We start from the raw sequence: 27,433 nt of genomic DNA, 5'->3' as shown, positions 1-27,433 counted from the left end.
TACTGGAGATGCAGTATCACTTTACCCTGCCACTTTGTTTTTGGCCCACGTCATCATCATCTCGGTCCTCGCATTAGAGTTAGGGTCTTCAAGTTTGATATCGAGGTCATCTTCGAGTTCGATTTCGACTTCGACTTCAATTTCGACTTGGAGTTCGAGTTCAAGTTCGACTTCGAATTGGACTTTGATGCGAGTTTGCGGATAGTGGGCAAAATATCCCTCTAGTGTTTGTGGATCTCGTACTGCAGATGCAGTATCACTTTACCCTGCCACTTTGTTTTTGGTCCACGTCATCATCATCTCGCTCCTCGCATTAGAGTTAGGGTCTTCAAATTCGACTTCGAGTTAGACTTCGAATTCGACTTTGAGTTCGAGTTCGACTTCGAGTTCGATTTCGACTTCAGGTTCGACTTCGATTTCGACTTCAGGTTCGACTTCGATTTCAACTTCGACTTCGAGTTCGAGTTCGACCTCGCGTTTGAGTTCGAGTTTGCCATCGAGATCGTCTTCGAGTTCAATTTCGACTTCGAATTCTATTTCGACTTGGAGTTCGAGTTCGAGTTCGATTTCGAATTGAAATTTGATGCGAGTTTGCGGGTAGTGGGCAAAATATCCCTCTAGTGTTTGTGGATCTCGTACTGGAGATGCAGTATCACTTTACCCTGCCACTTTGTTTTTGGCCCACGTCATCATCATCTCGGTCCTCGCATTAGAGTTAGGGTCTTCGAGTTTGATATCGAGGTCATCTTCGAGTTCGATTTCGACTTCGACTTCAATTTCGACTTGGAGTTCGAGTTCAAGTTCGACTTCGAATTGGACTTTGATGCGAGTTTGCGGATAGTGGGCAAAATATCCCTCTAGTGTTTGCGGATCTCGTACTGCAGATGCAGTATCACTTTACCCTGCCACTTTGTTTTTGGTCCACGTCATCATCATCTCGCTCCTCGCAGTAGAGTTAGGGTCTTCAAATTCGACTTCGAGTTAGACTTCGAATTCGACTTTGAGTTCGAGTTCGACTTCGAGTTCGATTTCGACTTCGGGTTCGACTTCGATTTCGACTTCAGGTTCGACTTCGATTTCAACTTCGACTTCGAGTTCGAGTTCGACCTCGCGTTTGAGTTCGAGTTTGCCATCGAGATCGTCTTCGAGTTCAATTTCGACTTCGAATTCTATTTCGACTTGGAGTTCGAGTTCGAGTTCGATTTCGAATTGAAATTTGATGCGAGTTTGCGGGTAGTGGGCAAAATATCCCTCTAGTGTTTGTGGATCTCGTACTGGAGATGCAGTATCACTTTACCCTGCCACTTTGTTTTTGGCCCACGTCATCATCATCTCGGTCCTCGCATTAGAGTTAGGGTCTTCGAGTTTGATATCGAGGTCATCTTCGAGTTCGATTTCGACTTCGACTTCAATTTCGACTTGGAGTTCGAGTTCAAGTTCGACTTCGAATTGGACTTTGATGCGAGTTTGCGGATAGTGGGCAAAATATCCCTCTAGTGTTTGTGGATCTCGTACTGCAGATGCAGTATCACTTTACCCTGCCACTTTGTTTTTGGTGCACGTCATCATCATCTCGCTCCTCGCATTAGAGTTAGGGTCTTCAAATTCGACTTCGAGTTAGACTTCGAATTCGACTTTGAGTTCGAGTTCGACTTCGAGTTCGATTTCGACTTCAGGTTCGACTTCGATTTCGACTTCAGGTTCGACTTCGATTTCAACTTCGACTTCGAGTTGGAGTTCGACCTCGAGTTTGAGTTCGAGTTCGACTTCAAGTTCGGCTTCGAGTTGGAGTTCGACTTGGAGTTCAATTTCGAGTCTGAGTTCAAGCTTGACTTCGATTTCGACTTGATACAAATTTGCGGGCAGTTGTCAAAATATCCCTCTAGTGTTTGTGGATCTCGTACTGGAAATGCAGTATCACTTTACCCTGCCACTTTGCTTTTGGCCCACATCATCATCATCTCGGTCCTCGCATTAGGGTTAGGGTCTTCGAGTTTGCCATCGAGTTCATCTTCGAGTTCAATTTCGACTTCGAATTCTATTTCGACTTGGAGTTCGAGTTCGAGTTCGATTTCGAATTGAAATTTGATGCGAGTTTGCGGGTAGTGGGCAAAATATCCCTCTAGTGTTTGTGGATCTCGTACTGGAGATGCAGTATCACTTTACCCTGCCACTTTGTTTTTGGCCCACGTCATCATCATCTCGGTCCTCGCATTAGAGTTAGGGTCTTCGAGTTTGATATCGAGGTCATCTTCGAGTTCGATTTCGACTTCGACTTCAATTTCGACTTGGAGTTCGAGTTCAAGTTCGACTTCGAATTGGACTTTGATGCGAGTTTCCGGATAGTGGGCAAAATATCCCTCTAGTGTTTGTGGATCTCGTACTGCAGATGCAGTATCACTTTACCCTGCCACTTTGTTTTTGGTCCACGTCATCATCATCTCGCTCCTCGCATTAGAGTTAGGGTCTTCAAATTCGACTTCGAGTTAGACTTCGAATTCGACTTTGAGTTCGAGTTCAACTTCGAGTTCGATTTCGACTTCAGGTTCGACTTCGATTTCGACTTCAGGTTCGACTTCGATTTCAACTTCGACTTCGAGTTCGAGTTCGACCTCGCGTTTGAGTTCGAGTTTGCCATCGAGATCGTCTTCGAGTTCAATTTCGACTTCGAATTCTATTTCGACTTGGAGTTCGAGTTCGAGTTCGATTTCGAATTGAAATTTGATGCGAGTTTGCGGGTAGTGGGCAAAATATCCCTCTAGTGTTTGTGGATCTCGTACTGGAGATGCAGTATCACTTTACCCTGCCACTTTGTTTTTGGCCCACGTCATCATCATCTCGGTCCTCGCATTAGAGTTAGGGTCTTCGAGTTTGATATCGAGGTCATCTTCGAGTTCGATTTCGACTTCGACTTCAATTTCGACTTGGAGTTCGAGTTCAAGTTCGACTTCGAATTGGACTTTGATGCGAGTTTGCGGATAGTGGGCAAAATATCCCTCTAGTGTTTGTGGATCTCGTACTGCAGATGCAGTATCACTTTACCCTGCCACTTTGTTTTTGGTGCACGTCATCATCATCTCGCTCCTCGCATTAGAGTTAGGGTCTTCAAATTCGACTTCGAGTTAGACTTCGAATTCGACTTTGAGTTCGAGTTCAACTTCGAGTTCGATTTCGACTTCAGGTTCGACTTCGATTTCGACTTCAGGTTCGACTTCGATTTCAACTTCGACTTCGAGTTGGAGTTCGACCTCGAGTTTGAGTTCGAGTTCGACTTCAAGTTCGGCTTCGAGTTGGAGTTCGACTTGGAGTTCAATTTCGAGTCTGAGTTCAAGCTTGACTTCGATTTCGACTTGATACAAATTTGCGGGCAGTTGTCAAAATATCCCTCTAGTGTTTGTGGATCTCGTACTGGAAATGCAGTATCACTTTACCCTGCCACTTTGCTTTTGGCCCACATCATCATCATCTCGGTCCTCGCATTAGGGTTAGGGTCTTCGAGTTTGCCATCGAGTTCATCTTCGAGTTCAATTTCGACTTCGAATTCTATTTCGACTTGGAGTTCGAGTTCGAGTTCGATTTCGAATTGAAATTTGATGCGAGTTTGCGGGTAGTGGGCAAAATATCCCTCTAGTGTTTGTGGATCTCGTACTGGAGATGCAGTATCACTTTACCCTGCCACTTTGTTTTTGGCCCACGTCATCATCATCATTTCGGTCCTCGCATTAGGTTTAGGGTCTTCGAGTTCGAGTTCCAGTTCATCTTCGAGCTTGAGTTCGAATTTGACTTTGAGTTTGAGTTCGAGTTCAAGTTTGACTTCGACTTCGAGTTCGGGTTCGACTTCGACTTGGAGTTCGAGTTCGAGTTTGACATCGAATTGGACTTCGAGTTCGACTTCGAGTTGGAGTTGGCGTTCGACTTCGAGTTCGAGTTCGAATTCGTCTTTGAGTTTTAGTTCAAGTTCAGGTTCGACTTAGTTAGATTTCGATTTCGAGTTCGACTTCGATGTGAGTATGCGGGCAGTGGGCAAAATATCCCTCTAGTGTTTGTGGATCTCTTACTGGAGATGCATTATCACTTCACCCTGCCACTTTGTTTTTGGCCCACGTTGTCATCATCTCGGTTCTCGACTTGCCTTTACTGGGATCTTCCTCCTCTTTATCCTCCATTCTGGAGTTTAAGTTAAAATGATGGAGTTATTGCCGATGGATAGTGTTTTGGATTTGGGGTCATTTTATAGGGACTGGGTGCTGTGTTCTGGGGTTGTGCGGTAGCTAATTGAGGGGTGTGTGGGGAGGGACATGCCTGGGGGTAGAGTTAGGTAATGGGGGTTGAGGATTCACGGCGAAGGGAGGTGGGGTGGGATGGCAAATGGTATTGCGGGCGGGGGGGGGGTTGTTTGGCCTTTGCAGTGGGGGGGGGGACTGAAATAGGAGCCTAACTACTGGTGATATTGGGTGAATTTGGCCCCTTGATGGGGTAAGGGCTTGGGTATATGGGGGAGTTTAGCAGGGTGGGAGGTGATAGGTTTAGGGGTAGGGTAAAGGACTGTTACATGGGCCCTTTTGTGTGGTGTGGTTTGGGTTATTTGGGCTGCTGTCTGGTTTAGTTGGGGTGCGCGGTCCATTGGAAGTTATGCTTAGGGTGAGTGTTTAGGTTTGGGGATGTTTGCGGGGTGGCGTGGTGTTGGTGATGTGGGGTGAACCTGGCTCCCGGGTGGGGGGAGGGCTAGGGTTTATGGGGGTGTGCTGAAGGGTTGGTATTGTTGTGCTGGGGTGTATGGCTGGGTAGTGGGTTAGGGTTAGGGTAAACGCTAAACCCATCGGATTCACAATGCCACCGGGTACACTACAGTCAATGAAAATAAATATGCGGAGTAGACGACTATGATCACTCAAGCTAAATTTAGACAGCAGAAAGACTGCAGAACTAGAATCTACAAGGCAGCTAAAATCCAGTGACACTACCTACGAGACGGTTACATTTTCCAGGGGTAATTCTTTTAAGAGTGTTGTGTATGTGGCCTGGCTACACAACAATGCTATTAATTAAAACGCTGGAGACGGGAGCTAAGTTTCATGGTTCTTTACTCGTAGAAAACGAATGCAGAACACACACATACGTATCAATGTGCGCCTAATAGCGCATGCAATGACATGTTACTACAACATAAAGTAGTCCCCATATTATACAGTAGGCTGACCTGGCTGGTGATGTGGTGGCATCACCCCGAGTTCGAATCCAGCCGGCTCCCCTGCACGCTTTCCATCCGTGCTGGGTTACGAGCTGGTGATCTCTTTGGAAACTCAGCCAGCAGGAGGCAATGGCAAACCACTGCTGTAACTTGCTTCGTACGCGGTTCCCCACTACGTCAGAGAGGCGTGGAGGGAAATCGTCCACTAACTGGAGAAACTCCGGATGTGACGTAACTTTCCTTTTTCCGATACGGTACAAAGAGAGAGTGGAAGAAGGTTTTCAAAGATGTCGGCGGCAGATCTCGTTGCAAGTCTGGAGAGCCGTTTCTTCGCTCCTTTCTACGATAAGGCAAGAACTAGATAAGAAGGAACATGTGCAGATTAGATAGTAAAAGGAGACAAAATGTGAACGTTTCTGAAGATAATCAGAACATATATCTATCTGTAAGCTATGACAACAACTTGTGGGAATTCTAGCGATGGAGTATGTCATTTCTAAAATATTGCAAGTGAATTCATAGAATTGCCAACTCTTAATTCCTGTTGCTTCCAGACCTATTTGGGCAGATGGGACTCGTCAGCTCATCTAGGAGAAGGAAAATTCTGATCTCAAACCTCCGCTGCCTTGCGGCTGTACCCACTCACAGAGAAGGCTTCAGGAGTAAACCTGGAGCTGGAGTCTCTAAGGCAGTCCTACGCTGACTGACAACTCCTGCGGTACTCCTGGTACCAAATTGTATGTGCCGTTCCTTTGGGTGCGTGCAGAGGGGGAACTTGCTACATGGGGCAACAGCTTGCTCTCCATATCGTACTGCCCAAGCTTGCGTATCTAGACAGCTAGGACACAACATTCATGGTCGACTCTGACCGATGGAGGCCTCAGTCACTGTAAGACCTATTGAATGGCAGCACTACAGACATCCCACCTCTCCCGGAAGTCTCGGGAGTCTCCTGCATATGAATAGCGGCTCCCTGATGCCCACAAATTATATACAATATCATGGAAATCAATTTTTTTGAGAGCGAGGGAGAGAAAGCAAGAGAGAGCATCAGAGAGACCACGAGAGAGAGCGTGGGCGCAAGAGAGCAAGAACAAGCAAGCGAGTGAGAGAGAGCGTGAGCATGAGAGTGAGAGCAAGCAAGCGAGTGTGAGAGTGAGAAAGCAAGCGAGAGAGCGAGAGACAGCGAGAGCGCTTGAGAGCGCGCGAGTGACTGCGAGAGAGAGAGAGAGAGAGAAAGAGAGAGAGAGAGCACCATGGCAGAGTGTTCCAAAAAAATATAAAACGTACGTCACCCCAGACTACACTAAAGTGTACCCCTGCCTAATAGGGGTCAAAATAATGACAGTGTTGCTCGCTGTACTGCTTGCAACAGTGACTTTTCTATTGCCCATGGTGGGTTAAGACTTTAAAAGACGTGTTGAGGTGAGTTTAACAGGTGTCATCCGTTCATTAGCATAGCTAACGTTATTTAAACTGGCTGGCTAGCTGCTAAGGAGCTACTTTATTGCAGACATCCCAGCTCTCCCGGAAGTCTCCCGCAAATTGATGGTGTTACCTCCCTGAAATGAGTTTTTGCTAGGTGGGATGTCTGGCACTTGATTTTAACACCCATTCCTGAACCCTAAAAATCACCTAATATAAACACAGAACTCTTTACTGAGGATTGTACTCAAAACTCTGGACTAGTTCTTAAAATATTCAGCCTACAGAAACAGGGAGGCAAGTAAGAGACAGAACTGAGAACTTCATGTTTGGCTCTCTAACAAGGTTTATAATTCTGAACAATTAGCAAATCCCTCTAACTGGAAAGAGTTCCAAATATCACAGCATTGTTCCAGCTCCTCGAATAACCCTCTTGCTGGTTCAGTTTTGAATCCATAATCTGTGTTTTATCCTCTTTATTGAACTTGCTGAGCACTGCATGTTTTTCCCTGACCCTCACTAGTTACACGCGCAGATTACAAGGCACACATCTTTAGTTTAAAGAGCCTTTTCTACCATCAGTACACATACAGCAGGAACCCAGCAGACACCCATCTTGTCTTGTGCTCATCTTCAGAGACCCAGTGACAGACTCTGGGACAATGAAGGCCACAGCTGCTTGAAGGGAGAATGCTTATGCTCGTACTGAGCTGGGTCCAAAGCCACAACTTACCAGTCATGGTCTCCTGCGCAAAGTAATGCTCTACCTTCGGATGGCGGGGGAAACTTGTGCCTGGAACACACCGACGGCTCTGGTGGAAGTGGATGCAGGTATGAAAGAAGTGTTTACGATCCAATGAAGGGTCACGGTCTGAAACGTCGACTGGTTATTCATTTCCATGGATGCTGCCTGACCTGCTGAGTTCCTCCAGCATTTTGTGTGAGCGTTGAAGTATTTACACTGTTGGACAGGCAAATGAATGTGCGGAGAATGGAGGATATCAGCCACATGCGGGCGAAAGGACACGGTTCAATTAGGCGCTGCTTTAGTTATAAAGTCTGCAGGTGTTGGAAATCCAGAGCAACACGCACAAAATGCTGGAGGACCTCAGCAGGTCAGGTAGCACCTATGGAAATGAATAAACAGGTGACATTTCGGGCCCAGACCCTTCGTCCGGACTGAAAAGCAAGAATTAGTTTGGCACAACATTGTGGGCAAGTTCAGTGAGCAAGACAGAGGGATGTGGAGTTAGTGTGGCTGAGTGGGTTCACTATAGCAAGGAGTGATTGTCAGTATAGATGCAATGGACAAGAGGGCATGCTTCTATATGGTACAACTGACTATATCCAGAACCCAAGCTTTGCTTGAAACACCCTCCACCACCCTCAGCCAACTTTTAACCCATGTTGCCAGCTTGCCAGAAGTTTTAACAATAAGGACCAGCCTCCCGTGCGGGACCCTGTCAAAGGTCTCACTGAAGTCCATGCAGATGACATATATTGCATGACACACGAACAAAATGGTTTAATTACTGTGCTAGGCTCCCAAAAGGCCACTGGGAGCTGGGGAACAGATATACAGGCAGATACAACCATGCCACACAGGAGCAAAATCAGGCCATTCAGCCCATCGAGTCTACTCTGCCATTCCATCACAGCCAATTTATTATCCCCCTCAACCCTAGTCACGGAAAGACTTAAAAATAGGGTCACTGAGTGGCTGATGTCAACTTCCCCAGTACTGAATGGAACTTCCTGAGCACCAGAGGCTTCAATGGGTCAAAACTGATAACTGTGTCTAGGGGGGGTTACACCAGACAGTATGCAGACACTCCAAGTTGGCATGGCGACGTAACAGAGCTTACGAGGAAATGAGCCGGGCCAGATGATCAAATTTTCAACCATGATTGTAATTCCCTCAGTTTTAAGATAGTTACGGATTAAAACTGATCCTTGGGTGAAGGTGCTGAGGTGCAGAAGGGCTAAATGTAACAGTGTTAGGCAGGAACAGGAGAAGGTAAACTGGAAAGCAGCTGCTCGAGGGGCAAACAACACCTCTGACATGTGGGACTCTTTAAAAAGGCCAGTTAACTGGAGTTCCTCAGGTAGCGTGGGTGATGAGAGAGAGAGTGCAAGGTCAGACTTACAACCTTACAAAAAGGAATATTGCACATGGCTTGGGAAAGCTGTAGTAAAATGAGGCCCTTGGAATACAAAGGCAGTGGAGAGACCTAAAACAAGTAACTCGGAGGGTAGAAACGGGCCACTAAATGTTCTTGGTGAGGATGTCCTTTTTTAAAAAGAAATGGGGAGAAGGCAGGCGAGTGGGTTTGAGGGGAATAATAAATCAGCCATGATAGAATAGCCGTGCAGTATCAATGGGCCGAACAGCCTGTTTCTGCTCCTGTGTCTTATGGTCTTACTCTCTGGACAGAGAAGAAGATCGTTTAAGGGTACCAAAGGATCCAGGTCAAGCAGGAAAGTGAGGCAAACACCACAGGGGAAGGGGAGGCCCGAGGGTTAAGTTTATGCCCCTCCCCCAAGCAGCACATGGAATGAGCTGCCAGAGGAACTGGTTGAGGCAGGCACATTAACAACTTTTAAACGGACAGGTACGCGGACAGGAAGGGTTTAGAGCAAGGGTTCACAACTATTTTGGTGCCATGGACCATTACGCTAGAGGTCCATGAACCCCAGGTTGAGAAGCTGGGACGATGGGACCGGCAGAGACGGTGGTCTTGGCTGGAATGGACCTGTGGGGACAAAAGACGGTGCGACTCCATCACTAAACGCCACCACAGTGGCGTCTCAACTTCCATTCCAAACCGGAGACAAAACATTCTCCGCAGGCCGGGTTAAAAGCCCCAACTCAAATACTTACCTGGCATCTAAAACCGGTTCTATTTTCTGCAATGATTTAGCCACGTCGAAGTGAACATTTGCCACCTGATCGCCTGCCATCTGGAGAACCGTCAGTAGCATGTGCTTTGCTGTGATTTCTTGGCTACAGGCTTCAGACAACACCTAAAAAAAACAGCAGAAAATGCAAACGTTCATTCACAGCCCCGACCTTCACGAAGCAAGACTGAAGAAAAGATCATCGATCTGATTTGTGCGACGCTCAGAATGTATTTTGCCCCATGATAAGAAGGCATAGTCCAGGCTGGCACCAATGATCATCTGCAAGGAGAGAGATGAGGTCCTGCAACAGAGATTTACAGATCAATAGACAAGTTGTAAAGAAGAAGTGGTGGTATATTGTAATCGCTGGACTACCCCTTCTGCCATGTACGAGCGAGTTTAGAAACAGGAAGGCAGGACGGCTGAAACGTAGAGACAAAGTGTGGGTGCAGATCAGACAGCATCACTGGGGTCTCTTCCATGGCAAGGTGACCCGAGCCAAGAGGGGACCAAGACTATTAGACGCAAGACCGGAATTAGGCTACCGAGTCAAATATGATGGCAGAATATAGCATTAGTGGTAAGACTCTTGGCACTGTGAAGGATCAGAGGGATCTTGGGGTCTGAGTCCATAGGACACTCAAAGTTGCTATGCAGGTTGACTCTGTGGTTAAGGAGGCATACGGTGCATTGGCTTTCATCAATCATGGGATTGAGTTTAAGAGCCAAGAGGTAATGTTACAGCTATATAGGACCCTGGTCAGACCCCATTTAGAGTACTGTGCTCAGTTCTGGTCACCTCACTACAAGAAGGATGTGGAAACCACAGAAAGGGTGCAGAGGAGATTTACAAGGATGTTGCCTGGATTGGGGAACATGCTTTATGAGAATAGGTTGAGTGAACTCAGCCTTTTCTCTTTGGAGCAACAGAGGATAAGGGGTGACCTGACAGAGGTGAACAAGATAATGAGAGGCATTGTGTGAATAGTCAGAGGCTTTTTCCCAGGGCTGAAATGGTTAGAACAAGAGGGCATAGTTTTAAGGTGCTTGGGAGTGGGTACAGAGGAGATGTCAGGGGTAAATGAGGTGGAGGATAAATGCGTGGCTGAGGGATTGGAGCAGGGGGCAGGGATTCAGATTTCTGGATCATTGGGACCTCTCTTGGGGCAGGTGTGACCTGTAGAAAAAGAACGGGTTGCACTTCAATCCAAGGGGGACCAACATGCCGGCAGGGAGGTTTGCTAAGGCTACTGGGGAGAGTTTAAACTAGAATGGTTGGGGTGTGGGAACCAAACTGAAGAGACTAGGGAAGAGGAGGTTGGCTCACAAATAGAGAAAGCTTGTAGACAGTGCGAGAGGGAGGATAGGCAGGTGATAGAAAAGGGATGCTCTCAGACCGAAGGTTTGAGATGCATCTATTTTAACGCAAGGAGTGTTGTGAACAAAGCAGATGAGCTTACAGCGTGGATCAGTACTTGGAGATATGATGTGGTGGCCATTACAGAGACTTGGGTGGCTCAGGGACAGGAATGGTTACTTCAATTGCCGGGTTTTAGATGTTTCAAAAAGGACAGGGAGGGAGGCAAAAGAGGTGGGGGCATGGCATTGTTGATCAGAGATAGTGTCACAGCTGCAGGAAAGGTGGACGCCATGGAAGGATTGTCTATGGGGTCTCTATGGGTGGAGGTTAGGAACAGGAAGGGGTCAATAACTTTACTGGGTGTTTTTCATAGGCCACCCAATAGTATCAGGGATATCGAGGAGCAGATAGGGAAACAGATCCTGGAAAGGTGTAATAATAACAGAGTTGTCATGATGGGAGGCTTTAATTTCCCAAATATCGATTGGCATATCCCAAGAGCAAGGGGTTTAAGATGGGGTAGAATTTGTTAGGTGTGTTTAGGAAGGTTTCTTGACACAATATGTAGATAAGCCTACAAGAGGAGAGGCTGTACTTGATCTGGTATTGGGAAATGAACCTCTCACTGGGAGAGCATTTTGGAGATAGTGATCATAATTCTATCTCCTTTACCATAGCATTGGAGAGGGATAGGAGCAGACAAGTTAGGGTTTAATTGGAGCAAGGGGAAATATGAGGCTATCAGGCAGGAAACTGGAAGCTTAAACTGGAAACAGATGTTCTTAGGGAAAAGTACGGAAGAAATATGGCAAATGTTCAGGGGATATTTGTGTGGAATTCTGCATAGGTACGTTCCAATGAGACAGGGAAGTTATGGTAGGGTACAGGAACCGTGGTGTACAAAGGCTGTAATAAATCTAGTCAAGAAGAAAAGAAAAGCTTACAAAAGGTTCAGAGAGCTAGGCAATGTTAGAGATCTAGAAGATTATAAGGCTATTAGGAAGGAGCTTAAGAAGGAAATTAGGAGAGCCAGAAGAGGCTATGAGAAGGCCTTGGCAGGCAGGATTAAGGAACACCCCAAGGCATTCTACAAGTACGTGAAGAGCAAGAGGATAAGACGTGAAAGAATAGGATCTATCAAGTGTGACAGTGGGAAAGTGTGTATGGAACCGGAGGAAATAGCAGAGGTACTTAATGAATACTTCACTTCAGTATTCACTATGGAAAAGGATCTTGGTGATTGTCGTGATGACTTGCAGCAGACTGAAAAGTTTGAGTATATATTTATTAAGAAAGAGGATGTGCTGGAGCTTTTTGGAAAGCAACTAGTTGGATAAGTTACCAGGACCGGATGAGATGTACCCCAGGCTACTGTAGGGGGCAAGGGAGGAGATTGCTGAGCCTCTGGCGATGATCTTTGCATCATCAATGGGGGCGGGAGAGGTTCTAGAGGATTGCAGGGTTGCGGATGTTGTTCCTTCATTCAAGAAAGGGAGTAGAGATAGCCCTGGAAATTATAGACCAATGAGTCTTACCTCAGTGGTTGGTAAGTTGATGGAGAAGATCCTGAGAGGCAGGATTTATGAACATTTGGAGAGGTATAGCATGTTTGGGAATAGTCAGCATGGCTTTGTCAAGGGCAAGTCGTGCCATACAAGCCTGATTGAATTTTTTGAGGATGCGACTAAACACATTGATGAAGGAAGAGCAGTAGATGTAGTGTATATGGATGTCAGCAAGGCATTTGATAAGGTACCCCATGCAAGGCTTATTCAGAAAGTAAGGAGGCATGGGATCCAAGGGGACATTGCTTTGTGGATCCAGAACCGGCTTGCCCACAGAAGGCAAAGAGTGGTTGTAGACGGGTCATATTCTGCATGGAGGTCAGCCTCAGGGATCTGTTCTGAGACCCTTACTCTTCATGATTTTTATAAATGACCTGGATGAGGAAGTGGAAGTGGAGGGATGGCTTAGTAAGTTTGCTGAGACACAAAGGTTGGGTGTGTTGTGGATAGTGTGGAGGGCTATCAGAGGTTACAGCGGGACATTGATAGGATGCAAAACTGGGCTGAGAAGTGGCTGATGAAGTTCAACCCAGATAAGTGTGAAGTGGTTCATTTTGGTAGGTCAAATATGATGGCAGAATATAGTATTAATGGTAAGACTCTTGGCAGTGTGGAGGATCAGTGGGATCTTGGGGTCCGAGTCCATAGGACACTCAAAGCTGCTGCGCAGGTTGACTCTGTGGTTAAGAAGGCATACAGTGTATTGGCCTTCATCAATCGTGGAACTGAATTCAGGAGCCAAGAGGTAATGTTGCAGCTATATAGGACCCTGGTCAGACCCCACTTGTAGTACTGTGGTCGCCTCACTACAAGAAGAATGTGGAAGCCATAGAAAGGGTGCAGAGGGCAGAGGAGATTTACAAGGATGTTGCCTGGATTGGGGAGCAGGACTTATGAGAATGGGTTAAGTGAACTCGGCCTTTTCTCCTTGGATCGACGGAGGATGAGAGGTGACCTGATAGAGGTGTGTAAGATGATGAGAGGCATTGATCGTGTGGATAGTCAGAGCCTTTTTCCCAGGTCTGAAATGGTTGCCACAAGAGGACACAGGTTTAAGGTGCCGGGGAGTAGGTACAGAGGAAATGTCAGGGGTAAGTTTTTTACTCAGAGAGTGGTGAATGCATGGAATGGGCTACCGGCATCGGTGGTGGAGGCAGATATGATAGGGTCTTTTAAGAGACTTTTGGATAGGTACATGGAGCTTAGAAAAATAGAGGGCTATAGGTAAGCTGAGTAATTTCTAAGGTAAGGACATGTTCGGCACAACTTTGTGGGCCAAAGGGCCTGTATTGTGCTGTAGGTTTACTTTGTTTCTATGAGTTCCCTCTGCCATTCCATCATGGCTGATTTATTTTTCCTTTCAACCCCATTCTTCTGCCTTCTCCTGTATCCTTTCACGCCCTTAACTAATCAAGAATCTATCAACCTCCACTTTAAATATACTCAATAACTTGGCCTCCAAAGCCGTCTGTGGCAATGAATTCCACAGATTCACCACCCTCTGGCTAAAGAAATTCCTCCTCACCTCTGCTCTAAAGGGACGTCCTTCTATTCTGAGGCTGTGCCCTCTGGTCCCAGACTCTTGCACTATTGGAAACCGCCTCTGTGCATCCCTTTTATCTATACCTTTGCTCGAGCACTTTGGGAGTGTTTAAGCTAGTGAGGCAGCAGGGCTGGGACAGAGAATACTAGTGTAGCAGGTGTTGAGTCAGAATTCTATGTCAAACCAACTAAACAGGCAGGTCCGGTAAGCAGAGCAGGCAGAAATAAGTGAGGGAGCACGAGAGGGCTGGGAGGTTTAACTGCATCTGTTTCCGAACATAGAAATTCGCAGCACATTACAAGCCCTTCGGCTGACAATGTTGTGCGACCACGTAACCTACTCTAGAAACTGCTTAGAATTTCCCTAGTGCAGCAGTCCCCAACCACCGGGCCACGAGGAAACGATATGATTTGGTGATTGGAGCTGCTGCACCTTTCCTCGTTTCCTGTCACGCCCTGTTCAGCTTGAACGCACGCGAGGTCATTGCCCGCATGTCATCCATGTCAGCGCAGGAAGAAGATCAACTCCTCGAGCTTGCAAATGACAGCGGGCTGAAAAGTATGTTTGACATAACATCTCTGCCGGCATTCTGGATCAAAGTCAACGCTAAATATCCTGAGGTAGCCACAAAAGCACTGAAAACATTGCTTCCATTTCCAACATATCTCTGCAAATAATGCAATGAAAACTAAATTGCGGAATAGACTGGACATAAGGAACCCCTTCGAGTATTGCTGTCTCCCATCAGCCTGCGATAGGACTGTCTTGTTGCAGGGAAACAAGCCCAGGACTCCCACTGATTCAGCAATATTGGTGTGTTGCAATGATTTTATATGTTCATACAGGGAAAATATGTGCTGTGTGTTTAACATCCAAATGTTACTTAAAAGGTTATGATGCTATTGATTTATAAGTGACTTATATAACCATAGAACAATTAAAGCATGGAAACAGGCCATCTTCGCCCTTCTAGTCCGTGCCGAACTCTACTCTCACCTAGTCCCACCGACCTGCACTCAGCTCATAACCCTCCATTCCTTTCCTGTCCATATACCGATCCAGTTTTTCTTTAATTGATAATATTGAACTTGCCTCTACCACTTCTACTGAAATTTGTTCAACACTTACTTCAAGCTCCCCTGTCCTCCCCTGATAATTGATTTATCACTATATTCATGCGAGGAAAATATGCGCTGTGTGTTTAATACTAAATTCATTAGATAAACCCTTTCAGAAACGAAATTGAGTGTATTAGCCACTTATCACCTATATTCCGGTCGTGATTAACACCCCCCCCCCCAGAACAGAATCGCCAAAAAGGATTTGCAGAAAAAAATCGGCACGCACACGCATGCACACTGGTGCCCGTGCAAGGGTTCATGGTCATGGCAGTTTTTCTCAGGGTAAACACAACGTATTTGACTGCTACTCTTGTCCGTTGGCAACCTTACCCCCGCCCCCCCACCCCCCGGTCTGCAAGAATATTGTCAATATTAAACCGGTCCGCAGTGCAAAAAATGTTGGACACCCCTGCCCCAGTGCATAGCCCTCTATTTTTCTAAGCTCCATGCACCTAAGAGGCTCTTAAAAGGCCCTATTGTATCCACTTCCACCACTGCCCCAGCAGTGCATTCCACGTACCCACCACTCTCTGCATGAAAAACTTACCTCTGACATCCCCTTGTACCTAATTCCAAGCACCTTAAAAGTACGCCCTCTCGTTCTAGCCATTTCAGCCCTGGGAAAAAGCCTCTGACTATCCACATGATCAATGCCTCTCAATATCTTGTACACCTCTATCAGGTCACCTCTCATCCTTCATTGCTCCAAGGAGAAAAGGCTAAGTTCACTCAACCTATTCTCATAAGGCACACCCTCCAATCCAGGCTTCATGCTTGTAAATCTCCTCAGCACTCTCTCTATAGTATCCACATCCTTCCTGTCGTGAGGTGGCCAGAACTGAACACAGTACTCCAAGTGGGGTCTGACCGAGGTCTTATATAGCTGTAACATTATGATGCACTATCAATAACTCCAAAAGACTGGAAGTAGAGTAAATACTGAAAGGCTTTTATTAGCAGTGAAATGTGATCTCCACCATGCTGAGTATCTGCCCCGGACTGAGGGGGGAGCAGTGACACAATCGCCTTTATTCAGGGGTCTGTGGGAGGAGCCACAGGAGCAGTCAGCGGAGGGGCCTGTCCAGACAGGTAACCCAGTTACAACATATATGTATGGTTTACCACACATTACCTCACAGCTCTTGAACTCAGTCCCACGGTAGATGAATGCCAACACACCATGCGCCTTCTTAACAACACTGTCAACCTGCACAACAGCTTTGAGTGTCCTATGGACACGGACCCCAAGATCTCTCCGATCCTCCACAATGCCAAGCATCTTACCATTGATACTATATTCTGGTTTTAACAGAGAACTCGGGTGATCTGGCCAGTAATCACTACAGGGATTATATTATTCCTGTAAGTCTAGGAACATGGTTGAGGGATAGGAGCACAACGTCCTGGGTTACAGATGCCCTAGGGACAGGGGGAAGGGTTTGAGTGTTACACTAATCAGGGAGGGCATTACAAGTGACTGCTGAAGCTGGAATCTAGAGCAACAAATGAGCTCAATGGAGCAGATCTGTGGGAGGAAAGCAGACTGGATCAAAACCCTGCATCGGGACCGGGGAGGGGGGGTACAGTGGAATAGTGGGGAGAAAGGAGTCTGAGGTGACTGGTGCACTGATGGCAGGAGAGGAGCGAAGGAGGAGCAGAGACAGTGGCAGGCGGAGGACGACGGGGGGAATGAGGAAATCACATCGCGAGGGAGATGGAACAAGGTAGGGATAGTGTGAAGGTGCAGACTGACAGCAGGAACACAAAGAGCTACAAGGGTTGGACTCTGATAAATAACGGAGGTGGTAACAGGTTCGGGGAGAGGGGTGAACACTAGGTTAAACCAGACAGGGGAGAGAGAGTGTGAGTGTGAGAGAGGCGAAAGAGCGAGAGAGTGCGTATGGGGTGAGGGGTGGGAGAATGGGCCTCGGCCTTTCCTATCAACGTAACTGTACCCACCTCTAGAGATTTCTCTTTCAGCCCCAGTCACATGCCCACTTCTGAAAATCTTGTTCTTTACGTCCTTTTTTAACATCTTTCTCTCTCACTTTTAACCTCGGGGGCTTTAGGCTTCCCCGATGATGCGGGGGCAGGGGGAGGGTGGAATAAATTGGGGGGTAGAGTTCAAGAGTGCGAGGTAATGTTGCAGCCCTATAAAACTCTGGTCAGACCACACTGGTGTCCAGCTTTGGTAGCCCTGAAATAGGAAGCATGGAGAAGGTCTAGAGGGGACGCAGAGGAGACTTGCCAGGATGCTGCCTGCATTAGAGAGCGTGTCTCATGAGGAAAGGTTGAGTGAGTTGGGGCTTTTTCTCTTTGGAGTGAAGGAGGATGAGAGGTGTGGATAGAGTGGACAGCCAGAGACTTTTCCCCAAGGTAGAAATGGCCAATACCGATCAGCAAATCAACTCTGAACCCAATTTGTGAAGTTGCTTCGGATGCCTCAGTCTCTTATGCGTTTGGGGATCTTGTCAAAAGATTTTACCGAAGTCCCTGTAGACGACACCAACTGCACGAGTACACCCGTAACTCCAAGAAACTCAAACTGGCCGACAGAATCACCACTTGCACACTGACCATTTCTGATGAAGCTCTGCCCAAGTGCAGCTGAATCCCGTCCCTCGGGACTTTTTACAACTACCCTTCTACCACTGATGTTAGATTCACAGCTCTGTAGTTACCAGTTGCTGCCTTCGTCGAAGAAAGGCACTGTACTGCTGGGATCCCGTTACCTGGCACCTGTTCTGTGACAATTTAGGATTTTAAACTACTAGGATCCTCGGAACACACACAAAATGCTGGAGGAACTCTGCAGGCCAGGCAGCATCGGTGGAAAAGAGTACAATCGGCATTTCCAGCCGAGACCCTTCGGCAGGAGGGCAAAAAAAAGATGAGTAGATATAAAAGTTGGGGGGGGGGAAGGTGAGTGGAGAAAGAAATACAAGGTGATAGGTGAAACCAGGAGGGGGGAGGGATGAAGTAAAGAGCTGAGCAGATATCACAGAGTGAGAGAAGGTTTCACTGACTCCCGTCGAAGGGAAGCAGAGATCACGGAGGGGCAGCAGTGACAGAGGGTTTCACTGAACTCCCGAAGAGACCTTGGGAGCTCAGCCCTTTCTTCCCATAACAGCCAAGGATACATTTCATCAGGCCTTGGAAACATATCCGTATCCAACCCCACTAAAGACTCCTAATACCTCGGCTTCTTGCCCTGTTTGAGTTTTCCAGCCATGTCCTTCTCTCAGGAAGTTTTCCTGGATTCCCCCTCCTTTGGGCCGTTCCCTTTGAAATCCTTTGTGCTGATATCAGAGAAGTTGAGGTTCTGTACTGCTATAACCTGATAACTCCTACAACTGTGTTTTGCCTCTCTCCTTTGTATCCAGGACATCTTTCAGGAGCGATGCCTCAAAAAGGCAGCGTCCATGGTGAAGGAGCCCACCACCCAGGACATGCCCTCTTCTCACTGCGACCCTCAGGAAGGAGGCACAGAAGCCTGAAAGCACACACTCAGCGATTCAAGAACAGTCTCTTCCCCTCTGCCATTTCTGAATGGACACCTTCACTACTTTTTATTTCTGTTTCTGCACTATTATTTTATACATTTACTGTAATTCACAGTTTCCTCTATTATTATGTGTTGCACTGTACTGCTGCCACAAAGACAACAAATTTCACAACATTATGCTGCTGACGCTAAACCTGATTCTGATTTCCTTGCTTCTGCACCTCATGCTGAATACTGGGAGAGCTGTCATATGTGACCACTCCTAGGGACGACCTGTACAATGTTACTTGAAGCTCTTTTTGCATATTCCTCCAAGGAATGTGTGGGCATCACAGGGTGAAGTGGTATTTAATTCCTTTGTGGTGGGCTGCAGTCCTTGAGGTGTGGGTGCACCCACAATGCAGTTCGGGTGGGTGATCCAGGATTCTGACCCAGTCAGTGTCAATGCCCTGGTTCAGATTTTTACTGCTATGCTGTAGGCATTTCATTTTAGCAGTTCTCTGAGAGCAATCTGTTCTGCTTTCATCCTGTTTGGGTCTGAGCTCAGGAATGAGGTGTCATCCAATCAGGATGGTAGAATTGGGAGAAGGTGCTAGAGAATGCTAGGCAGAGAGGTCTTTGTTTGGCGGGAGCTGGGAGAAGACAGGAGGGAAGGAGGATGGTGCAAGGTGCTTTGTGCAGATGAATGGCTTCGAGGAGGAAGAACCAATAATCCTGTGGGAAAGCCTGTTTGTTCAAGATGGATTTCGAGCATTACACATTAACAATGCCCAACAGGGTTTTGCGATCACAAGAAAAGAGACTAAGACAATTGCTCGCTGCCAGTCTGCACGCCAACCACATTGCTGACTCTCTGACGCGGGGAGCAGCACGATCTGCCCCAAGTCCAGCTCCTTCAGTTTCTACGCTGATGGGGTAGACCCGCAGCACTCTTTAAGTGCTTAACATCCAGCAGAGTCTGTGATCGTAAAGAAATAAATAAAAGACAATAACACCTTTACCTTTGGCTGGCCCTGTAGAACCCGCTGCGCCCCAGCACACCACCATCTTACTGGAAGTTCGCCAGTAGAGGCTTGTGGATTAGTAAGGTGTGTCCGAGAATGCCCTCCTCCTCAATATTTCAGTAATAAATCAATATTACGGTGCCACGCCCAACACACCATTCACTGAGTGAATTGTTCAGCCATTCATTCAACCCTCTCTATGACAGTAACAATATCACCCTCCTGTGAGCTCATTTGCTTTACTAGTAATGTTGCTTACACCAAAATAGATATAATCTTGCATTTCTTATCAGACTGAGGTTTGCTCTCCTTACTGGGCTCGCTTTGTTTCCCTTCGATATTTAACTGCACTGCCACCTCAACTGTAAATGTGGCCTGTGGCCCATCCCTATGAGTTTGAATCCCAGTGAGCACTCCCGCAGGATGTTAGCCCTGTTTTGGTCCAGCCCGCGCAGGCATATCTTTCTGAGGTGTTCCTGCTGATCCAGAGGTCTAAAGTTCAAAGTACATTACTACCAAAGTATGAACTCCATATACAAGCAGGAGATTCGTCTTCTTACAAGCAAAGAAACACAAGAGAATCCATGGAAAAAGAATCTCGCGCAGCAAAGACTGTCAGACATGCAATGTGCCCAGAAAGAAGAAATCGGGCAAACAAGAATAAAAAAATAGTAAACAAGTAAGACACAGAACATGAACCGCAGAGTCACCGAAATTAGGTCCACAGGCAGGGAGCCAGTTCAGATCTGTAGATGGTTGCAGGCCACAGCAAGGGAGTCAGTTCCGTGCTGAGAGAAGTGAAACCAGTCCAGGGGCCCAATGGTTGCCGTCCACAGCCAAGGAGCCAGTTCAGCATTTTATCTGAGCCAGGGGCCCAATGGTCGCAGGGCACAGCCAGCAAGTCAATTCAGTGTGGAGACAAGTGCTGACAGTGACAGTCGGTTCACTGTTGAGGTTTGTAAAGCCTCACGGAGAAGCTAGTCTTTCCCCCCTCGACTCTTTAAACTTTTTAACCTGGCTCATTGCTGAAATCGACTGAACACCGTTTCATTTTCCCCTCTCAGGCCACTGTCATCCAACCTGAAGTCCACTCCCAGCAATGGCCGCGGCCGCCGCACCTGCGTTCTTGAGAGTCCTTAAGGATACCGCAAAAACACCAGGTCGTGCAGACCTCTCGACACCCTCCAAAACCTATCAAGCTCCACTTTAAATATACCCAATTACTTGGCCTCCATTGCCATCTGTGGCGATGAATTCCGTAGACTCACCACGCTCCGGCTAAAGAAATTCTTCATCTCCGTTCTAAAGGGATATCCCTCTGTTCCAAAGGCTGTGCCCTCCGGTCCTAGACTCACCCACTTTTAGAAACATCCATTCTATCTAGGCATTTCAATCGAATCTCCCCCTCACCTTGTCCCAAACTCCAGCGAAGCCCAGGCCCATCAAATAAATCCAGGGAAAGAAGTTAATTCTGCAACTGGAATGACTGTGGGGGCCTTTAAGTACACTTGTAATTTGAAACTAGTTGCGTCAAAAAACTTAAAATTCCCTTAGCCAGATAATGTCCATTTCAAGGTACTCAGATCTCTAAGCAAAAGACAGAGCCATAGTCCACTACAGCACGGAAACAGACCCTTGTGAAATAAAACTTGAAAGCTGTAAGCCATCAGGTGGGTCAACAGGTCATTAAATCAGTTGTCCTTCAGCTAACACCATCAGTCCATTTCCACAGGGACGGTTAGGAACTCTGCTCACGAAATCATAAAAAGTCTCGTCCTCAACTCAATTTTTACTCCAGATACCTTGCAGATTAAACACAAAACACCACTACACCTCAGCAAATAATGCAAGCACAGAAGCTCGTATCAAGCAGATGTCAATATTGGAAGGAGCAGCTTTGGCAAAGTGTTGTTAATTGATTTTTTGCAGAATCTAAACATTCACAAATAACATATTAAAAATCCATAATATTTTTGTTAAATCCTTTATTCTTAAGTGTGTGTTCTAACTGTACGTTTTATTCATGAAATATTTTAGCAGCTTGTGAAGTGTAATTGAAGTATTTTCAAAGCTATACTCACGTTAATGCAAAAAAGGGTGGTCATTTTATGAAGGTAGTTGGGGTCACTGGCCATGGGCAAGTACATTGTCAAACCCATACTCATGTTAATGCAGAACAGGATGGTCATTATGTGATGGTAGTTGGGGTCACTGGCCATGGCAAGTACTTTCGGCACAATGGTGGATTCTGCCCAGTCTTTGCCAAGCTTCTCCACCAACTTGGTCAAGTTGTTGGTCGTGGCCTCGCAAATGGTGTATACTGCAAGACAGCATTCACAGGTCAAGAAATGATCTGATCTGATTGCCGTTACTACTTGATTTTCAAATAAGTAGCTTGCTGATAAAATACAAAGTTCCGAAATGAAATGCTCGTACCACCTTTTTCAAAGTGTAAACCTGTTCCATACCAAGTTACACACAGTGGAGGAAATTATTCACTTGGAAAGTAGCATTTTAATATACTTATTTATTATTGATTATTTATTGAGATACAGCATGGAACAGGCCCTTCTTACCCTGCCAGCCACCCCTGATTAACCCTAGCCTAATTACAGGACAATTTACAATGACCAGTTAACCTACCAACCAGTAGGTCTCTGGGAGGAAACAGGAGTACCCGGAGGAAACCCACGCGGTCACGCGGAGAACGTATAAACTCCTCACAGGTGGCAGTGGGAATCGAACCGAATTGCAAAGTGTTGCGCTAAACAGACACCACTGTGTCGCCCCGTTAGTTACTTAAAAAATACATTGAATAGATTACCATTATTTATTACTAATTATTGTAATTGAATAATTAGTCATTGTTCAAGCCCTAACCGCAATATTCACATTCCAGGGTAAAAGGGACCTACCCTAAAAGCAAAACAGTCCAGATCAAATTTCTTGTAAATTTTATTGGTCTTTAATCAAGTGTTCTACAAGATTGCTTGCAGCAGTAATAATTGGGGTGGGGGGGGGGGCGGGTGTTTGGATTATGATGGTATTGGGCAGGAACCTGGGAGTACAAACTGGGATGAATGCACTCAGAAACACACAATTGAAATGTGGAAATCGTTCTGGGCTTCACTTGGATGGGGCTCTGCAGAGTTTTGTCCCACTGAGACGGGGAAAGAACAGAAGGGTGAAGGAGCCATGTTTGACAAGAGACGCGCAACAGCTGGTCTAGGAGCGTAGGATGCAAAGATCAGCCTGGGCTCCAGAGGGTTACAATGTGGCCAGGAAGGGAGTGAAGAATGGACTTCGGAGAACTAGGAGGGGCCATGAGAAGGACTTGGCGAGTTGAATTCGGAAAAACAAACTTGAAGAACAGGAGGATGGCCAGAATGAGAGTCTGGGCCGGCCAGAGCTAAAAGAGGCAAAACGTTTGGAGTCGGAGGACTTTGGGGGAGATCAGCAATGAATTCTTTGCTTTAGTGATCACCAGTGAGAGGGACCTTGATGCTTGTGAAGGCAGTGATATGCTACAACATGTTGACATTGAGAAAGAGAATATTCTGGAATTCTGGAAAGCCCTAGGATAGATAAGTTCCCGGGGCCAGATGGGATATACACCAGGGTTAGTATGGGAAGCAAGGGAAGAGATTGCTGTGCCTTTAGTGACGATCTGGACATCCTCACTGGGGCCCGATGGGGTATACCCCAGGGTTACTTACAGGAATCAAGGGAAGAGATTGCTGCACCTTTAGTGACAATCTGGGCATCCTCACTGGCCAGTCCTCACCGGAGGAAGTACCAGATGATTGGAAGTTGGAAAATGTTATTTCCTTGTTCAAGAAAGAGGGTAGGGATAACCCTGGGAATTATAGACCAGTCAGTTTCACTTCACCGGTGGGCAAATTATAGGAGAAGATTCTTACAGACAGGATTTACAAGAAGCATAGTCTGATTCGGGAGAGTCGATATGGCTTTGTGAGGGGCATGTCGTTTCTTGAGCCTGACCCAATCCTTTGAGGATGTGACAAAGCACGATGAAGGATTTTTGGTTAGGCACCTTGTAGGCTCACTCAGCATCAGGGAAGCACCAGTAAGATGACATGGACAACTTTGAAGGACTTTCGTTCAACAAAAGTAACGATTCATCAAGGCTATACACGTCATGCACAAGGAGTTCAACTTCTCATCAAAAAGCTCCACTCCCTAAACAGGTTTTGACAAAAAAAGAATGTTGATAAAATAACCCCTCGAATTTCTAGTAGAACATGCCAACTTGCGACATTTGCATTCTAGCTGTCTTCACCTTTCGCTACTTACCAGTACAGTTTGCTGCCTCCTTTGAGGCAATGGCGAAGGGGTCACACAAGAAAGACTGGCAACGTGCTCTAATAAACTGCACAAAACTAGATTGTGCCGTGGCAGAAGGCGACACAAAAGATACCCTATTTAAGGTACTTGCATCTAGTATTTTGACTATCCTTAATTAATTTCTTTGTGCCAATACCAGGACTATGATCCATGAAAAATAGGAAAAAACTTAAAAGTGCCCGATGGTTTAATGCAGACAGTAAGAACGTTACTAACTACTATCGGTGGCGTGACACTATTACAGTTTGGGAATTCTGATGTCACCTGTAAGGAGCCAGTACATTTTCCCTGTGGAAGGCACGGGTTTCCTCTCACAATCCAAAGACGCACCAGTTGGGAGGTTAATTCATCACTGTTACCTGTCCCCTGTTTAGGATCAGAGATTGCTGGGCAGCACGGTTCGAAGGGCAGGAAGGGCCTTATTCCTCAGTGTACCTTTGAATAAATAACCCAGTGAATCCTGTGCTACCAGATCCACAGCAGGGTTCTGTTTCAGCTTCACGATTTAAATGTAATTATGCATGTGCTGGATTATTCAGATTACAGATCCCACACTCCTGACCGGCACAGTATCTCTCTTCGACATGACAGTGCACCATTCTACATTCACGTCTCCCATGCGGTTAATACATCCCACTTTCTACATTCAGTTACTGGGAACAAGTTAGCCTTTGCATAATTCTCAGGTTACTTTGCTTCATATCCAGCACAACTAACAATTCCCAGGGTAACCGCGTGGCTGAGTAGTCCAACCACAAGCTCTGCCTGTGACTCTGACTCGGACCTTGACAACTCTTTAACCACAAAGGTGTAAATATTCACTAAACAGTTTTATGATTAACCATAAAGTATGGGAACACAGCACAACAAGAACATTGTGAGTTTCTAGCTGAGAAAATCTACTTTGTGTTTACACACTGAAACTGAGAGCGATTTGCTTCCTTAAAACCAAATACATACTAAATCGGTATGATACAGGAGAGCTTAAGTAAGCTACAGAGAGCTATAAAATTAGTCAGCTCCATCGTGTGCTCCAGCCTCCGTATTATCCAGGACATCTTCAAGGAGCGGTGCCTCAAAAAGGCAGTGTCCATCATTAAGGACCCCCACCACCCTCTTCTCATTGCTACTACCAGAAAGGAGGTACAATTTGTCTGAAGACACACACTCACTGATTCAGGAACAGCTTCCTCCTCTCTGCCATACGATTTTTGAGTGGACACCGAACCCATGAACACTACCTCACTACTCCTGCTAGTTACCGACACAGAGGAGGAATCTACAACAACCAGTTTACAACCAGCACGTCTTTGGGATGGAGGAGGAAATCGGAGCGCCTGGCAGAAACAGAGATGAGGAGCGATTTCTTCAGCCAGAGGGTGGCGAATCTGTGGAATTCACTTCCACGGACAACCGTGGAGGCCAAGATATTGGGTATAATTAAAATGGAGGCTGACAGGCTCTTCATTAATCAGGGCGTGAAAGGATACGGGGAGAAGCCAGGAGAATAGAGTTGAGAGGGATCACAAATCAGCCATGATGGAACGTTGGAGCAGAATCAATGGACTATTTCTACTCTCAAGGTCATTTGATCCCAAACAATTGGTTTATTGATCATTACAGAATATCTCTCTCGTGCTTCCCTCTCCCTTCCCCTTTTCCCAATCAAAGATTCAAAGGTTCACTTATTTTTCTTCAAACATCTCTTTATTGCGTTTACAGAATGAAAAGAAAACACATTAGATCATCCATAGGTTTGAAAGTGTAACAAAGTTAAAGAAAAAGGGAAAAATAAAGTACATGAGAAATAAAAAGGAAAAAAAACACACAGAAAAAAAGCAAACACCTGCCATTAAAAAAAAGCAGTTAATTCAATTTAATTCGTTACTTTCATCATCCCAAATATTGTTCTCCAGAAATTTGTAGAAAATGTCCCAAATTTCCCGAAATTTGCCAAGTTTGTTTTTTGTGATGTAGTTTATCTTCTCTAGAGCAAGACAAGAAATCATTCCTTTCAGCCATTGTGAAAGTCCACTGGTTACTTCCATGAATAGGCTATGCAACGTTTGGCTTCCACAAAACAAATATTAAGCAGAGACCTTGCATTTTTGGAGGTTACAAAGTCCATAATTTTTGATAGAGGTATATAAAATTATGATGGGTATAGATAGAGTGAATGCAAGCAGGCTTTTTCCACTGAGGCAAGGGGAGAAAAAAACCAGAGGACGTGGGTTTAGGGTGAGGGGGGAAAAGTTTAAAGGGAACATTAGGGGGGGCTTCTTCACACAGAGAGTGGTGGGAGTATGGAATGAACTGCCAGACGAGGTGGTAAATGCGGGTTCTTTTTTAACATTTAAGAATAAATTGGACAGATACATGGATGGGAGGTGTATGGAGGGATATGGTCTGTGTGCAGGTCAGTGGGACTAGGCAGAAAGTGGTTCGGCACAGCCAAGAAGGGCCAAAGGGCTTGTTTCTGTGCTGTAGTTTTTCTATAGTTTCTATGGTTTCCTTTGGATAAATGTTCAGAATACATAATTTAGGATCAAGGAGCACCTTTTTACCAATAATCTGATTTATCAAATCCAGCACCTTCTTCCAGAAGCAGATTATCTGGGGGCACTCGCACATACAATGGAACAGAGACCCCTTTTAGTGATTACATTTAAAGCATGTGTCTGGAATGTTGGGGTTATGGTGATGAAACCTGACTGGAGTAATGTACTGTCTGGTTATCCGTTTAGAATGAGTGTTCACTGACTGGGTTTGAACTAAGGAACAAGCTTCTGACCACTCTTTTTCTGACAGATTCTCATGCAAATCAGTTCTCCATGCTTGTAGCATGTTGTTTGATGACTCTTTGCATTTACTTGCAAACAAATTGTATGTAGCCCCCTGGTAAGCCTCAGACTCGCTCAGCTCGCTTTCGTCTAGGGGGAGCAGCCTTCGGCCCCGCCAAACGGGGAGATCAAGTTTGTGTGGATGCTGTGTGATGTACCCCACACCGCCAATTAACAGACAGTACGCCATATGCGATTAAATGATTACACTTTATAAGTATTTCTTGGTGATGGGTTAGTAGAAACAAATACAATAAAGGTGCCAAGTCAGTAACTCTATCAGTTCGGTGCACACTCGTTGGAGCTCTTACAGAACCGGGTTCCCCTTCCTCCAATCGATGTCCTCTGAACTCCGCCGACCCACGAATGGGATCACCCTCGGTGATCGACCAAACACTCCACACGAGTCTGTCCTCATCTCCTCTCCTCGCCGAAGACCCTGGGCCTCGGACTCCCGCTCGGGGTCCGTGCCGTCACCCAGCTTACAGCATGTCTCTCCTCGCGCCTCCTCTCTCTGTCCCCATCACGCCTTCTGCCCAAAGCCCACAAAAAACAATAGCTTACAGACACACAAGAAAGAATACCATCTTTCCCAATTGGTTAGCAAATGAAT

At 46.1% G+C, this 27,433-nt stretch overlaps 1 pseudogene; it reads right to left on the bottom strand.

The window, feature by feature from the left end:
- Positions 1-9,287: 9,287 nt before the first annotated feature.
- LOC140210348 (uncharacterized) overlaps positions 9,288-27,433 on the bottom strand; it is a 90,632-nt pseudogene continuing 72,486 nt past the window's right edge.

This window comes from Mobula birostris, chromosome 15, assembly GCF_030028105.1.
Source record: "Mobula birostris isolate sMobBir1 chromosome 15, sMobBir1.hap1, whole genome shotgun sequence".
Taxonomy (NCBI): Eukaryota; Metazoa; Chordata; class Chondrichthyes; order Myliobatiformes; family Myliobatidae; genus Mobula; species Mobula birostris.
This window is presented reverse-complemented; position numbering and strand designations above follow the sequence as displayed.